Genomic DNA, 17,540 nt, shown 5'->3' with positions numbered 1-17,540 from the left:
TAAGTGACTGACTGTGATATAAGTTGCAAGCCTTTGCCATTCTTGGCTATTTTTAGATGAATCTTTTGGAGGGCAGGATGTTGAAGTAAACTTAGGTAAGGGATGGGGGGACTGACTAGAACGTTGAGTATGAACATTATTTGCCTCTTTTGGAAAAGATACTGTCTTTGCATCTGCTACAGCAACTGTTGCTTGGCTTCTACTGGGCCGATGGGGTGTGGGTTGCCAAGGGATTCTTGCAGCTACAACTGAGTAGGGTAGGTTCATTTTATCAGATGTTCTAAGGATTACAACTCGCTTTTGGTGAGCTGGGCAAGATTGTTTTTGGAGGGCTGTGTGTCCCTAACGGTTACAATTTCTGCAGAAAGAGTCTGACTCAGGGCATTCACTAATTGCGTGGCCTGTTTTCCCACACTTAAGGCAAGACGGATGGGACTGTTTGCAGTGTTTTTTGCTGTGGCCGTGGGCCAGACAAGTGGAGCATTGTAGGGGTTTAGGCTTATAAATCTTGTAAAAAAGAGACATACCGTACAAGAATATTTCTCCACTTAGCTCAAATTTGCAGGAAATGAGGATTGAACGGCTAGGGTGAAGAAAACCTTCTTTGTTTAAACTTAGCCTTGTAGCAGTTGAAGGATTGATGAGAACACCTGAAGAATCTATTAGTTCAGTTTGTATTTCCTCCACTTTTAAACTGGTATCAACACCATACAGCACATACTTGTGTAACTTTTCCACATCTTTTTTTGTGGCTAAAATTTTTGAGCCATCAAGAATTATTTCTTTGGATTTTGACAGGACATGGTCTGCCGCCTGAGAAGACGTAAAGTAAATATCAATAGACTCGTCCTGCTTGAAAACAAGTTCAAAATTCACCTTGGTGATCAGAAAGACAGCTTTCCTAATTTGCATTATTCGATCTTTTGAAAAGGGTTGGCCATTGGTTTTCTTGATTGAGACAGTATAATAATTGGGGTGATCGTTAGCATTTTTTTCTGGGACACTTGAAGAGAGGCGTTGCACTATCGTTGGTGAACGAGTTTCATCCTTTTTCCTCTTTTTGTCAGGCGTCTCCCCTCTTTCATTAGAGTTAGTTTCGGCTAAGGCCTGAATTCCTGACAAGTGGCTAACAGTTTTGGATCGCGTAGTTGGGGGGGGGGGGGTTCTAGGAAGAGTTTTATAGGTAGGTTGGAATGGCGACCGGCTAAGGGTTTCAGTGGGAGTATCCTTCTCGGGTGGTAGCCTTAGGGGCTTTTTTCCCGTCATTTATTCCGACGAGATACTGCAGATTCACAAACTGTTAATCAGTCTTACTCACAGTTTTTAATCAGCAATAACACCATTATATTCAATTATACACTAATAATAACTCACTTTGTATGAAGTGAGCAATCCCTCAAAATTAAGTCCGCAAGTTAATTGCGCAATCTAACCCAATACAGCACAAAAAGTAATCCGATTAGGTTCATAAGCTAGTTCCTTTTAGTTCAGATACTAAACTAGTATGCTAGACTCATACTCATACTAAACTAATGGGACAGTCTTTAGTGGGAGAGGCGGCCATTCATGGTGGGGCACAGTGGGGGTATTGATATCAAGATCATTGCCAGGCGTTATTTTTTTCTCTAAATTAGATTCGACACGCTCAATAGTGTTTTTTCAAGCTTTCGGGAATAGTCATAAACAAGTTTATCAAGCCCGACGCTGATGTCAGGCTTTAATACTGGACATTCATTAAAGCTCCGTGGGACGATTACAGGCCATATGAACTGTTTCGAATCAAGTTCTATGATAACACGCATTATGTCCGAGGCAGTAATCTTCTCAGCTGTTTTTCCTCTCCTTTCTTGCAATCTACCAGCTTTACGACATAGACATGCGAGCAACGTTTTCGCTACATTCAACTCCTCTAAACGATAGAATCCTGCCATTGCGTAGGTAGCATCAATTCAGTCAGTGTTGATCTAAGTTTTTTTTTTATTTTTTAGTGTGATTTGCCGTTTCAATAATATTGATATTAAATGCATGGATTTATTCATAGGATTCCAAATACCACTGATTGCTGATAAAAAATATCATGCTCCCAATCAGGTAGCATCATTTCAGTCAGTATTGATCTAAGTTATTTTGTTATTCTACTATTTTGTTATCAACACTTATTCCTGCTTTCAACGAATCAAGAGCGAAGAATAATATCGGATTAACTACGACATGCCTGTCTCTGACACAAAAGTCTTATCAAAATCGCGTGCATTGAGTGGCTGGCTTGTGACGTCAGATATATTGTCACTTGGAATTACTTCAGTTGAATGGTTATTTGGTCTTGAAATAGACTGGATTGACCGGTCCACACCTCGACTGCATGAATTTTCAGCTACAAAATTGGTATTAGCAGGAATGGATTTTTGACTGCTGATTATCGGGGATATACAGGGATCCCCCTTCCGATTTCCCCCTCCAACTCCCCCCAATGTCAACAAATCTTGTCAGGATTTGAAATAAGAGCTCTGAGACATGAAATGCTTCTAAATATCAAATTTCATTAAGATCAGGTCACCCGTTCTTAAGTTAAAAGTACCTATATTTTTCAAATTAACACCCCCCCCCCCCAGCTCCTCCAAAGAGAAAGGATCCGTTCCAATTATGTCAATCACGTATTTAGAACTTGTGCTTATTCTTCCCATCAAGTTTTACCCCGATCTCTCCACTTTAAGCATTTTCCAAGATTTCTGCTTCCCTCCTCCAACCCCCACATGTCCCCAGATCCAATTCGAGTCGAAAATAGAGCACCCGAAACATAAGATCCTTCTATATATATCAAGTTTCATTAAGATCCGATCACCTATTCGTAAGATACAAATACCCCAATTTTCACATTTTCCAAGAATTCCGTTTTCCCCCTTCAGCTCCCCCAATGTCAAAGGATCTGGTCAGAATCTAAAATTAGAGCTTTAAAACACAGGATCCTTCTAAATATCAAATTTCATTAAGATATGGTCACCCGTTCGTAAGTTACAAATACCTCATTTTACCGAATTACCCCCCCCCCCCCAACTCCACCAAAGAGAGCAGATCCGGTCCGGTTATGTCATTCACGTATCTTAGACAGGTTTTTATTCTTCCCATCCAGTTTCATCCTGATCTCTCCGCTTTAAGTATTTTCTAAGATTTCCGGTCCCCCCCCCCAATGACGCTGGATCCGGTTGAGATTTAAAATAAGAGATCTGAGTTACGAGGTTCTTCTAAATATGAAGTTTCATGAAGATCCGATAACTCCTTCGTCAGTTAAAAATACGTAATTTTTTCTATTTTTTGAGAATTAACCCCCCCCCCCAATAGAGCAGATCCGTTCTAATTATGTCAATCACGTATCTAAGACTTCTGCCTATTTTTCCCACAAAGTTTCATCCCAATCCCTCAAATCTAAGCGTTTTCGATGATTTTAGGTTCCCCCAAACTCCCCCCAATGTCACCAGATCCGGTCAGAATTTAAAATAAGAGCATTGAGACACGATATCCTTCTAAATATCAAATTTCATTGAGATCCGATCACTCGTTCGTAAGTTAAAAATACCTCATTTTTCTATTTTTTTAGAATTACCCCCCCCCCCCAACTACCCCAAAAGAGAGCGGATCCGTTCCGGTTATGTCAATCATGTATCGACAACTTGTGCTTATTTTTCCCACCAAGTTTCATCCCGATCCCTCCACTCTAAGCGTTTTCCAAGATTTTAGGTTTCCCCTTCCAATTCCCCCCAAAGTCACCAGATCCGGTCAGGATTTAAAATAACCCTTCTGAGACACGATATCCTTCCAAATATCAAATTTCATTAAGATATGATAAACCGTTCGTAAGTAAAAAATACTTCGTTTTTTCTATTTTTTTCCGAATTAACCGCCCCCCCACTCCCCCCCCACAGATGGTCAAATCGGGAAAACAGAGGGTCAAATCCGGTCCCTGATACGCTTGCCAAATTTCATCGTCCTAGCTTACCTGGAAGTGCCTACAAAAGCAAAACCGGGACCGACAGACTGACAGACAGACAGAAAGACCGATAGAATTTGTGATTGCTATATGTCACTTGGTTAATACCAAGTGCCATAAAAATGATCATTAATGAAAAGAAAATGCTTGATGAGTGTTTTTATGGATGGATAAATAAAGAATTTGGGGATTGTATATAACATTTTTTTCCTCTGTTTGAGTCAGAAAGAGCCGCCCTTAAGATACAGACCGGTAATATAGAATTTAGTTGCTCAGGTAGGAAGGAAGGAGTGCAAAAACAGGGAATAGGGCTGATGTTCTTAAAATCGAGACCGTCAAATCCAAGCCTTAGCTATAAATTATCAAATAAAAAATGAAACTGTGTTAATGACATACTTGTACAAAGAATGTCGAATTTGAAACTTGCTACCCGGATTATACCCAATTCTTTAAGAATGACCCCAGAATGACAAAGGCCGTAAAATAAATAGTTGAGATTACTAAAAAATACTTTAGCGTAAAGAGCGAGGTACTGTGAAGGGGACGAACCCTCTTGTATACGTAATAATTTCTGTCCGTTTATTGTTTTAATGCTGCTCCCTACTTCCAGCTACATGATATCCTTCCAAACATCAAATTTCATTAAGATCCGATCACCCATTCGTGAGTTAAAAATACCTCAATTTTTCTAATTTTTCAGAATTAACTCCCCCCCCTCCCAACTACCCCAAAGAGAGCGGATCCGTTCCGGTTATGTCAGTCATGTATCTAGGACTTTTGTTTATTTTTCCCACCAACTTTCATCCCGATCCCTCCACTCTAAGTGTTTTCCGAGATTTTAGGTTTCCCCCTCCCAACCCCCCCAACGTCACCAGATCCGGTCAGGATTTAAAATAAGAGCGCTGAGACGCGATATCCTTATAAATATCAAATTTCATTGAGATGCGATCACCCGTTCATAAGTTAAAAATACCTCATTTTTTTAATTTTTCAGAATTAACCCCCCCCCCCCAACTACCCTAAAGAGAGCGGATCCGTTCCGGTTATGTCAATTATGTATCTAGGACTTGTGCTTATTTTTCCCACCAAGTTTCATCCCGATCCCTACACTCCATGTGTTTTCCAATATTTTAGGTTTCCCCCTCCCAACTCCCCCACCCCAATGTCACCAGATCCGGTCGGGATTTAAAATAAGAGCTCTGAAACACGATATCCTTCTAAATATCAAATTTCATTCAGATCCGATCACCTGTTCGTAGGTTAAAAATGCCTCATTTTGTCTAATTTTTCAGAATTTTTCAGACTTTTCTTCGTCAAAACTTTTCCTTTTGATTCGTTCAAACATTAAACTTTGGGATTGTGGGGGGGTCTAATGACAAAAAAGGAAATGAAAAAAAAACTTTTATGGACCAAATTTGTGTTTCTAGAATTAAAGGTCGTCGGAATTTCTTTTAAATTTGCAGTCTTACAGAAGAAGGGAAAGGTTCATTTTTCTACCCCCTCCTCCCAAGTATAGATTTTATAGCATGTAGGGGTACATCTCTATAAGATTGATTAAAGACTTACTGGAGAGTGCACGATGTGATTGTTGTAGCTATATTCTGTTGACCATGGTTTTCCGAAGAGGACAATTTGATGTTTCAATACAGAACACGTTATTATGCACACCTACAGTGTGCAGGAGTTTTAGAATGAAGGAATTTCTAAAGGTTTTGCGAGTACAGGATACAAGAATATGTTTGATAATTGATGTTAAGAAGACTAAGCTGTTAAGGTCGCGGGCTTATGGGTTTATGAAGCATTTTTTCAGTAGAATAACATTTAGAAAGAATCAAACCATGTTTGTTCTTTTTTTTTAAATTTTTTTTCACCTTTTTTCCTTCCGGAACAAAGCGGCCAGTCCCCAACATTTTTATACCTTTGATGACTACCCTATATATTCCTAGTTTAAATTTGTAGAATTAGAAGGTCTCTGAACTGGCTCTTGTTTTTGAAACAGCTCCTTGATTTCGTGTAAAATCTATTGGTTTTTGGGGGAAGTGGGCTCCCTCCCCTATAATAAATTCCTATGCATTGTAACTAGATCAATGCGCAAGCAAACTTGATTTCTTTTAATAAAAGGGCAAGTCTCGAAAATTAATTTAGATTAGGGCGGGGTATAATTTATGACCTTTTTAAGAAAAAAATTACTCCCCCGCCTCCAGTATATTCTTGTGCATTTGTAACTAACTAAATGTGAAACCCTTTTTTCTTCCTTTTTACATTCAGTTTATTACTTTTCATAGCTTTGTCCTTTCCACGTGGTCACGTGCTACACTGTTATTCAATTAATTTGTAGCCCTTAATTTGTAGGCTGTTGGTTAACTTGTAGCAGGGCCAAGGGCTGAAGTTCATTTAAGCCTTTGCCAGTTTTTTAATCTTCTTTGGTACAAGGGCTACTTGAATGTTGGGCAAAATGCGTCCTTGAGAAATGGTAACCCCCGACAGGAGCTTGTTGAGTTCTTCGTCGTTTCTAATGGCAAGCTGAAGGTGACGAGGAATGATGCGAGTTTTTTTTGTCTCGTACAGCACCGCCAGCAAGCTCAAGGATCTCGGCCGCCAAATACTCCATCACTGCTGAAAGGTAAACGGGTGGCAACTCTGCACCAACTGGCTCCGTATAGTTGCCCTTACTCAGAAAACGGTGGATTCTTCCAACTGGGAATTTAAAACTTGCCCTATTTGACCGAGACTTTGCCTTTCCTTTCACTTTTCCACCCTTTCCTCTTCCTGGCATGATTTCTTGGTTACGAAATTCGCTTTGACTACAATCACCACAAAATTACTTCTACCACAGATATTACAATCACCATAGAAATTACTTCGTAAATGAAAGGGGCTACTTCCTCATCAAAGCCCCGCTCTTTCCACTAAAGCTTTTTACTGTTTTAAAAAGTAGAGTTAAGAGAAAGAGTCAAACTTTAGCGTAAAGAGCGGGGCGTTGATGAGAAAGCAGCCCCTTTCATATACAAAGTAATTTCTGTTTGTTTTAAGTTTTAATGTCGCTACTTACTTTCCGTTAAAAAAAACCTGTTTTTTTTATTGAATACAGTAAGGAGCGACTCGGCTCAATAGTAACCCAAACTCTAAAACTCAGAATTTTCAAAAGAATTGACTTTTTATGCTGACTCCAAATATATGAGATTCATTAAGTTTAGTGTTACTCATCAAACACTATGAGCCTGAAAAAAATTGTTGGCTTTTCAGTAAGGGAGAAAAAAAACCCACATATTCAAAGAATCTTAATTAAAATTATACCATCAGATTCGGTGTATCAGAGAACCCTATTGCAGAGATTACAAGCTCCTGTCGGCAAAAATAGGGAATTTTGCTTCTTTTTTTTTTGCCAGAAAACAGATCACGGATGCGTGTTTATTTATTTTTTTTTGTCTTTTTTTCAGGATGTATCGTATCGAATCAATCATCCTAGAAATTGATCCCAGAACAATGGTCCTAGACCATTGAGAGAGGGCGCAATCGAACGGGAAAGGTCTAGTACCCCTTAAAAATGACCGAAAAGATTGGTGGGTACGCAGCCCTTCTCCCACGCCTCTTTTCACCCCAAAGTCGTCCGATCAAAGTTTTGAGATAGCCATTTTGTTCAACATAGTTTAAAGAAGCAATAATTATACCTTTCGGGGTAAAATGACCACCCACAGTCCCTGGGAAAGGGTCTGTAAGTTATGAAATTTGCCCATTGTTTATGTACTATGTTTTTTATTGGGAAGTATCCATACAGTTTTCGGTGGGTCGAGGGGGATCTGATAGGGGGTGGATTTCCATGGAAAGAATTTTCTTTGAGGAGAGAAGGTTCTGGGGGTGAACTTTCCAGGATATATTTATAGCGGGGGATTAAACAGAATTCCTATAAGAAATCCTTTTTATATGTCTTACTTATTTTACCAACTCAATTTTGCATGTGGAAATTTTCCGAGAGAGTTGTCCAGGAAAAATTTTCAGCGGCCTTGGAATGGTATAGGGAATATTTCAGTGGAAGGGGGATTTTATGCGGGATGAGCTCTCTGTGGAATAATTTTTTACAGAAAAATTTTCTATGGGAAAATTTTCCATGGGAAAAATTGGAGGGCACTTAGACCCCCTCCGATGCTCATTTTTTCCCAAAAGTTACCGAATCAAAATTCTGAGATAGCCATTTTATTCACCATAGTCGAAGAACCTAATAACTATGTCTTTAGGGATGACTTGCAAGCTTGAAACTTGCTGGGCTGCATGTTACAAGCTTTAACCTGTGTTTACATATAGTAATGGTTACTGGGAAGTGTATAGACGTTTTCAGGGTTTTTTTTTTTTGTTTAGGGGGGATATATGAGGGGGGGCTACGTGGGAGGATATTTCCTTGGAGAAACTTGTCATGGGGGAAGAGAATCTCAATGAAGGGGGCGCAGGGTTTTCTAGCAGTATTTGAAAAAAACAGTGAAAAAAATAAATATGAAAAGTTTTTTCTACTGAAAGAAAGGAGCAGCATTAGAACTTAAAACGAACAAAAATTATTACGCATAAAAGGGGTTTACCTCCTCGTTATACCTCAGTCTTTACGCTAAAGTATTTTCAGTAATTTCAAATATTTATTCTACGACCTTTGTGATTAAGAGGTCATTCTTAGGGAATTGGGACAAAATTTAAGCTTTAGGGTAAAGAGTAAGCGATCGACGAGGGTTGAGCCCCCTCATACACGCAATAAAAACATACGAATATAGAAGTTCGTTACGTAAGTTAATTCTTAAGTTACGTATATTTCTTACTAATGAAGATGTTCGTAAAATATTAAAAGTTCTAGTTGGCTTTTTAAGTAATCAAAAATTGGAGGGCAACTAGGCCTCCTCCCTCGCTCCTTTTTTTTCAAAATCTTCCGATTAAAACTATGAGAAAGCCATTTAGTAAAAAAAATTAATATGCAAATGTCGTTTTAATTATTAAAGTGTGAAGAGCCAAGATCAAAACATGCATTAATTCAAAAACGTCCAGAAATTAAATAAAAAAATAAGTGTTTTTTAAATGAAAGTAAGGAGTAAAATTAAAACTTAAAACGAACGGACATTACTCCGTATATGAAAAGGGCTTTTCCTCGTCAACAGCCCCCTCTTTACGCTAAAGTTTCTTACTGTTTTAAAAATAGAGTTAAGAGAAAGAGTTTTTAATAGAGTTAAAGATTTTTAATTACTTTTTAAAATTAACAAGAACTTTTGTAAGGAAAACAGGGAACAAAAGACGTTTTCGAATAAAGAGAAACTTCAAAATATCATTGGAGCCAAATAAGATAGAAGAAAAGAGTTAGAAGTAGTCGATAGAAATTGCTTTGTCTAAGGAGATGGTACGTAAACCTTACTTTTCCGATTAAAATCCTATAGCGCTTATTGAATAACTGTAGCTCTGATGAAGCCAAAATTACTCAAATGCAGTAAAAATAATCAAATTACTGCTACCAAAATTCCAAAATTACTGCAACAAAATGCAACGTTAAATTTTTTGCATGGATTTAAAAGTCTTTGATCAGTCTTTATCACTTTATGTAAATTAACTATGTTTGAATAGTATAGTTGGTAGTTCAGGATTTGGTAAAGATACGTGTAGTTGCCATAGCTATAAGCTAGGCATAGCTAAGGACAGGGCCGTGTCAAAGGGGGAGGGGAGTACCCAGTTTGAGCCCCCCTCCTAAAATTTTGCCACTTGTAAAAAGTAACAAAAATACATTTTAACAAATTTTTTTTATATTTTACAAATATTTTTTTTTAGGTTTTTTTTTTACAATTAGCCAAGACTTGATGCCCACCACTATTCAATTTTAATTCAAAAACCAACAGACTCGGTTGAAGTTTTAATTTCCCGGCATACTGATAACTTTACAGGATCAAAACCGTAATCATTCATTTACTTCATCAAAGCCAACATAATACCAACACAATAAAAAGAAATTTTTAAAGACGCATTAAAAATATATTTATATGCATTTTTGTTATGTTTTTGTGAGAGTCGTACAAAATTTCAGAAGTTTGGGTCAAATCTAGTCTCATTTTCTGGATAAAGCAGGAAAGAAGACGAATTGTTTATATGAATATTTGTTATGTTTTCAGTTCAGTTTCAGTTCAACAATCATTATCAGTTCAGCAGCTAATGTAGCATACATAAAAAAATAAACTAAAAAAATGAAAAGATATTTACTGTTTTACTTTGGCAGTAAACTTTTTTATTTACTTTTATGTATTTTGTTCCTTCCTTTTTTTACCTTTTTTTTACCTGTTTTTTTTTTTGCTTGGTAGCAGTTTCGATTTACGGCGATACGAAGCCGTTAATAATTAAACGGAGGAAAAGGATCATCAAATATCTGAGTAATGCTAAAATTTTAATGAAAAAAATGTCCACAACTTATCCTTTAAAGAAATTAAATTTTAAAACAAGCTTTTTACTGAAAATAAGGAGAAATAATTAGAAATAGAAACAAACAGAAATTATTTTGGTCGAGGGGAGGGGGTTATGTGGGAGGATCTTTCTTGGAGGAATATTTCATGGGGGGAGATAAATTCAATGAAGGGGGCGCAGGATTTTCTAGCATTATTATAAAAAAAACAATGAAAAAATAAATATGAAAAAGTTTTTTCAACTGAAAGTAAGGAGCAACTTTAAAACTTAAAACGAACAGAGATTATTACGCATATGAGGAGTTCATCTCCTCCTAAAAACCTTGCTCTTTACTCTAAAATATTTTTAAGTAATTTCAACTATTTATTTTACGGCAATTCTGATTTAGAGGTCATTTTTAAAGAGTTGGTACAAAATTTAAGCTTTAGTGTAAAGAGTGAAGTATTAACGAGAGGACAAACCCCTCTCATACACATTCTAAAAATATGAGAATATAAAAGTTCGTTACGTAAGTTAATTCTTAAGTTACGTGTATTTTTTTACTAATAAAAAAGGTCGTTAAAAATTTAAAGTTCTAGTTGCCTTTCCAAGTAACTAAAAAATTGGAGGACAATTAGGCCTCCTCCCCCACCCCTTTTTTCTCAAAATCGTCTGGTCAAAACTAAGAGAAAACCATTTAGCCAAAAAAGAATTAATATACAAATTTCATTTTAATAATTTATGAGCGAAGAGCCAAAATCAAACATGCATTAATTCAAAAACATTCAGAAATTAAATAAAAAAAAACTAGTTTTTTTAACTGAAAGTAAGGAGCGACATTAAAACTTGAAAAAAAAAGATATTACTCCGTGTATGACTTACTGTTTTACTACTGTAAATGACTACTGTATGACTTACTGTGTGACTACTTTAAATTTTTTTACTGTTAAAAAAGTAGGATTGAGGGAAGAGTCAAACTTTAGCGCAAAGAGCGGGGCGTCGAGAAGAGAACAGTCCCTTTCAAACATGGAGTAATTTCCGTTCATTTTAAGTTTTAATGACGCTCCTTACTTTTAGTCAAAAAAACATTTTTTTTAAATTTAGTTATATTAATAAACCAATCTTTGTCTCTCTCTCACTAATAAGGCTAAAAGCTCAGCTCAACGCCATCTAAGTCAAACTAATGGTATTTGCCATTGAATGGAAATATAGCTCACTCCATATTTTTGATATCTTCCTTTACTTATGTTTTATTTGTATTTCTCGCCTTGTGTCACTGATCTGTGAGCTTATCAACAGACTCATTCATTCATATAATTGTATATTATCTTTCTTCATTAAGGCAAAAGAATAAACAAAAATAAATTAAAATCTATTATATTTCCGACTGGTTAGATATACTTTATTTTCTTTTGACAAATTGATCCTGAATTAATGCCCACTTAGCCTCTCTCAACTTTCCATCATCGTCATTAATAATGAAAAAGCTTTTACCATCATGGTTGCGCCGTCAAACACTATCCAGTGAAGAACATATTCTAGCCCATCGTAAACAAAAATTTAAAATACATTTAAAAAAGTTAAGCAGAGAACAATTACCGATTTAAGCTGGTCCATGATAAACAACTAAGTTTTATTCCGATTAACTGAAGTTGACTAAAAAATTTTACTGAAAAGCCAAAGAAAATTGCAAATTGAATAACGATTTAAAAATATACTTTACTGGCAACTTTGACATTGTAATGTTAATAAGTGGAGCCAAAACGTTCAAAAATCACATTTAGCTTATTTTGATATCCAGTTTAGATGGATATATGCACTAAATTGATATAGCAACTCCTACGGCAACGTCAGGAGTTGCAGCATCCTTAAAATGAATTTAAGCTTCAACTGATTACTAAAAGCCATATTTTAATTGCAGTTCTAAATTTCTTTACATCCAACCTTAAATTTTCTGAAAATCAACAAGCTTTTATCGTTTTATAGATATGGTTGTGTTAGTATGCAGAGTATAAGCAAAATTAAAAAAAAAAAACGTTCTACTAAAGCCATTGGGTTTTCACTTAGAATCAACTTTAGAATTTTCTTGGCTAAATCTAGATGGCGATAGTTAATTTTCAATTTCAAAGACGATTTTAATTAAGAAGATTGTTGTTGTTGTTGTTTGGGGTTTGACGCGTTCGACCAATAGGTCATATGCGTTCGTATCACTCAGTTGTTCTGTGCCTTCTATGATCACTAGCTTGCTTGGGTGTCACTTAGTCATTATTCACTGAGCCAGAACAGTATCGCTTGACTTGCTAATGGAGGGGGGTTATTTGCCTGCAGCAACTGCCTGCGTTGAAAAACGGAAATCAAAATACTGCAACTATACATTGTCAAACATCAATTAAAATACATGTAAAACACAATAATAAAAATTAATACAAATTTACACATTATAACCAATAGCAATACAACCAAATGTCGATAAAATATATCTAAAATGATAAATGGGGCAATTCTAGAAATCCTATTGAACAGGGAATAATAATTAAAAAAAAAAGAGAGAAAAAAAAATTTAGCCTATAGGGAATGAACCAAACCAGTAGTCTTAACAAATCTACCTAATAGGTTTGTGCTTAGTTTTTTAGCCCAAAGAGGAGACGTGTGATGTCCCAGAACAGAACGCATTGTGAATGCACTAAATGCCTTCTCACAGCAATTTCTTAGTACTTCTCTCTCTTTTTCGTATTTTCTACAGTTAAAGATGATGTGGCGTATATCTTCATACACTCCACAAGTGTCACAGTTGGGGGATGGAGCCATTTTCCACTGGAATAGTATTGATTTTGTCTTTGCATGGCCACATCTAAGACGAAATAGGCAGGTAGAAAGGATGCGAGAAGTGAGGTACATTTCTTTTGAAGCCTGCTTATAATCATAAAGATCGAGGAGCTGAGTATGAGAAGAATGGAGCCAGGCCTCTTCTTCTTCAAAAATTTTTGAGCTAATTGAAGAAAGAAGTTCAGGACCAGTGATAGGGGTTTGGGCGATCAGGCCTAGTTTGGAGGCTTGTTTTGCAGCCTGATCTGCTAGTTCGTTTCCTGTTATACCACAGTGTGCTGGAACCCATATGAATAGAACAGATATACCCTTTTTTGCAAGTTGAGTAACCAAATTTTCAATCTCAATGGCAACATTTCTTGCTTGGTGTTGCTGGTGTGAGAGGTAATCCAGAGCTGAAAGTGAATCAGAGCAGACAATGTACTTCTGATGTTTGCTCCCTGTTTGGCTTGATATGGCTTGAAGTGAAAACTTAATTGCCATAAGCTCTGCAGAGAAAATTGTCAGGTTAGGGGGTAAACGGTATGAAAGAGACAGGCTCTGGGAGGGTATAACTACATCACAACTGCATTTTGTTACTGTCTTTGAGCCATCTGTATAAACTTGAATGTATTCCTCATATTCTGCCAGCTTTCCCAGGAATATGATTTTCATCAGTGCTTGGGGGAGACCCTCCTTTTTTTAATGCTAATCTTAGGAATAATCAATTCTTTAATTCCCTTGGAGGCACTAGACAAATCATCATCCAAATTAACAGTCAGCCTGCCATTCTCTATGAACTCTTCCATGCCCGGAAGGCAAAGGAATCTCTGAAAAGAAGACATCTCTGTTGGTTTAAAGCGGATGTCAGGGTTGTGGTGGCTAATAATTTCTTTGTAGATAACATGGTTCCTGAGTCTTATTTTCTTAGCAAAATATCTTGCAAGGAGGTATTTTCTTCTGGAGTGAAGGGACTGGATCCCTGCTTCACAACACATAGCTACAATAGGAGTAGATTTTAGGCCACCAAGGGCCCCTCTTAAGATTGCATGAAGTGTAGTGTCAAGTTTTTTCTTGACTTATGGGTTGAGAAAACCATATTATTACTATTTGCCCAAATTGATAGTGTACCTACCGCTTTATGGGAGGCTGACTGTAAGCATAAAGGGTCTCTCCCCACGACTGCAACAGCAATATCATCAGCATACAGAAGTGGGCTTAGAACAGATCCTTGAGGGAGTCCAATGTTATAAGCTTTTCTCTTAAACTCTGAGTAGGAGCCACCCAAGGAAGCCTGAACCTCCCTGCCCATCAAAAATTGGTGGATCCAATTTACCAGTAGATTTGGTAAACCCGTTACAGATAGCTTTCTGATTAGTTGCCCCACATCAACTCTATCAAATGCTGAATCCATGTCTAAAAATATTACATGGACAGCTTTCCCTTTTTTGAAACTAAGTTTTATTAGATGCTCTAGTCTAACTAGGGCATCTGTGGTGCTTCTTCCAGGTAAAAAGCCAAGCAGTTCAATTTGGATGTGGTCTGATAAAGGGGTTAAAATTCTTTATTTTATTACCCTCTCAATTAGTTTTGTAACACAAGAAGTGAGAGATATGGGGCGGTAGGAATCAACCAGATTAGGGTCTTTGCCTGCCTTGAGAAGTGGGATCACTATTGCCTTATTCCATTCAGATGGTATTGCTGACTCTATGACAGATCTGTTGAATAGCTCTGTCAGTAGCTCAACAAATGAATCTGGCAAATTTTTCAGCATCAAATTGTGAATTCCATCAGGGCCAGTTGCACCAGGCTGGAGCTTTGAAATGGTGTCTTTGACTTCCAGGGAGCTAAAAAGGGGAAAAGGGGCATTACTATTTTTGGGACTAGGTTGGTGGGGTGTGGACTGTAATGGAGTAACTACATTCAGAAACTTTTTTAAGAAGAGATTAAGTTTACCATTGATTGAAGATTCTGTGGACCTACCCATCTGTATTAATCCGCATTCGATTATGCGGATGATGTTGGCCTCCTGTCAGACCCTGTAGAATCCCAAAACATGCTTGACAGCGTTGTGGCCTGGGCAGATCTGATCGGCTTGAAAGTCAGCACAGAGAAAACGAAATTCATGGCTATTAACCACGACACAGGACCATTCCCACTAACTATCAACCAAGTTCAGCTGGAAAAAGTCAACCGTTTCACATACCTAGGCTCTCAGCTTTGTACTGATGGATCTTCCGACGCTGATATCCAACAGAGAATACAGAAAGCGCAGACAGTCTTTACCTCCCTTCGGAAACCCTTATGGAATCGCCGTGAAATCAGTGTCCAAACGAAAGTTCGAGTTTACATGGCACTAGTCCGCACCGTTCTCCTTTACGGGTGCGAAACATGGTCGGCAAAACTACAACAAGAGAATACACTTAAGGTGTTTGAGCATACTTGTCTAGAAAGAATTCTCAGAGTACAGCTACGTGACCGTATCTCCAACGTGAATATACGTCGAATGTGCAATATTCAGAGAGATGTTGTGCTCACTATTAAAGAACACCGTTTGAAATGGTTGGGCCATGTATTGCGGAAACCGCCAGAGTACCTGCCTCGCCAAATACTTCTAGTTGAGCCTATTAGCTACTGGAAGAAACGCCAAGGAGGACAGAGGAAGAACTGGTAGAACCTGGCCAAGTCAGACCTTGAACCAATAGGGGGTTTCAGAAAATTTGATCACAGATGGTCAACACAGTGGCTCGTCTTTGCAGAGCAGCTGGCACAAGATCGATCAACATGGTCCAAGAAGGTCTCTAAGATCATCGATGCCGGGCGAGGTGGAAACGCCTGATTCCCGCCACAAGTACAAGTAAGTAAGTAAGTACCCATCTGTATTTCTGCAGGGATGGGGTTCCTTCTTTTTTTGCCTGAAAAAATCTGGAAGTTTCTCCATAGCTCCTGAACAGGAGTGTTGTGGCTAAATTTGTCTTCAATGAGCCTTCTCCATCCATCTTGTGTCTCAGCTTTCAGTGTCTTTTTGAATTCTGCTGTCTTTTGCTTAAAAACTATTTTATTCTCAATTGAGGGGTATCTAGAGAAATTATGTTTTGCTTTTTTCTTCTCTAGATAGGCTTTCTGGCATTTACTGTTCCATCCTGGAGTACAATTTTGTCTTTTTGGATGAGGTTGTTTGTAGCCAAATATTCTTTCTGAGGAGGCTATGATAGCTGAAGTAATCTTATTAGACAGTGATTCCACTGACTCATCAATTGTCTTAATTTCCAAAGCCTTTTGGTCTAAATTGTGTTTCCAAGAGTCCCAGAGTTTTTCATGGAACTTCCACAATTTCACTGGTTGGTACCCTGCCCTTACTGGGTTAATCTCCAGTTTCAATGATATAATCTCATGGTCTGAGTCAAAGTCGCAGGGTTTCTGGATTTCTACACTATTTGCCATATCTGTTGATGTGAAAGTGAGGTCAATGGTTGAGTACTTGCCTGTCTGTGGGTTCAGCCGTGTATTTAGGTCTGTGGGTGTGATAAGGGACAACTTATTTTGGGGTTCCAGGATGTAATTGGTTAAAGAGGTAGCAATTGAGTCTTTAGGTGATACACTTTCCCACATTCTGTGGTGTAGGTTAAAGTCCCCACTAATTATTTTTACAGGGCCACATGCATTCACAATCAGTTTGAATTGTTTCAGGGAGAACTTATTTGTCTTTGGTGCATAACAGTTAGCAATACTAATCCACTTATCACTTCCAAGTAGTTTTATGTCAATTATACCAACCTCCATCTCCCCTTGTGGACTTGGGTTATGTTTTTTAAAGGCTAGGTCATTTTTCACAAGGGACAGTAGGCCACCACCAGTTTTATGGACTCTGTCCCAGCGGGCAATATTGTACCCTTTGAAGTCACAGAAAGTATTCTCTGGTTTTAAAAAGGTCTCTTGAAGTAGAAAAACATCAGGAGCATGCCTGACTAAGATGTTTTGGAGTTCTTTTCTTTTGGCATGGTTGAATCCCCGTATATTTAATTGGAACACTGAAAGGGAGCTAGACATTGGTGTTTGAAAGGGCTAACCTGGGTCTCTGTAGCTTATTACTATAACCTTCTGGGCTAGGTATAGTCTCCTTGCCTTTACGTTTTATTTAAGTTTTTCCTGGGCTGCTGGTTTGTGGAGAGGCATTACTGGTTGTAGGGCTTGATTCCACTCTGTTTTTGTTTTCAGCAATGTTGTTCAGACTGAGGGCAGCATTTTCAAAACCAGCTGGGAGTATCTTTGAGACCAGTTTGCAAAGAGATGTTAATATCTGGGTAAGACCAGAGATCTGTCTTGCCACTCCTTCAAACATGGACATATACTT

General features: G+C 37.7%; 2 protein-coding genes across 4 annotated transcripts in view; one reads left to right on the top strand and one right to left on the bottom strand.

The window, feature by feature from the left end:
* The window catches only part of LOC136029562 (E3 ubiquitin-protein ligase HECTD1-like), a 484,457-nt gene that overhangs the window by 188,064 nt on the left and 278,853 nt on the right, over positions 1 to 17,540 (top strand). The gene's annotated exons all lie outside the window — the stretch shown is intronic.
* LOC136029563 (uncharacterized) overlaps positions 1 to 17,540 on the bottom strand; it is a 384,714-nt gene that overhangs the window by 303,093 nt on the left and 64,081 nt on the right. The window contains exon 1 of one of the 3 annotated variants that reach the window (XR_010618072.1): positions 5,552 to 5,607. The exons of the other annotated variants lie outside the window; for them this stretch is intronic. The gene's annotated coding sequence lies outside the window, so the exon portion shown is untranslated. Of the gene's footprint in view, positions 1 to 5,551; positions 5,608 to 17,540 lie in introns of those variants that run through there. 3 annotated transcript variants of the gene reach the window in all.

The sequence above is a fragment of the Artemia franciscana genome, chromosome 7 (assembly GCF_032884065.1).
Source record: "Artemia franciscana chromosome 7, ASM3288406v1, whole genome shotgun sequence".
Taxonomy (NCBI): domain Eukaryota; kingdom Metazoa; phylum Arthropoda; class Branchiopoda; order Anostraca; family Artemiidae; genus Artemia; species Artemia franciscana.
Note: the sequence above shows the minus strand (reverse complement) of the source record. Positions and strands in the feature narration are given on the sequence as shown.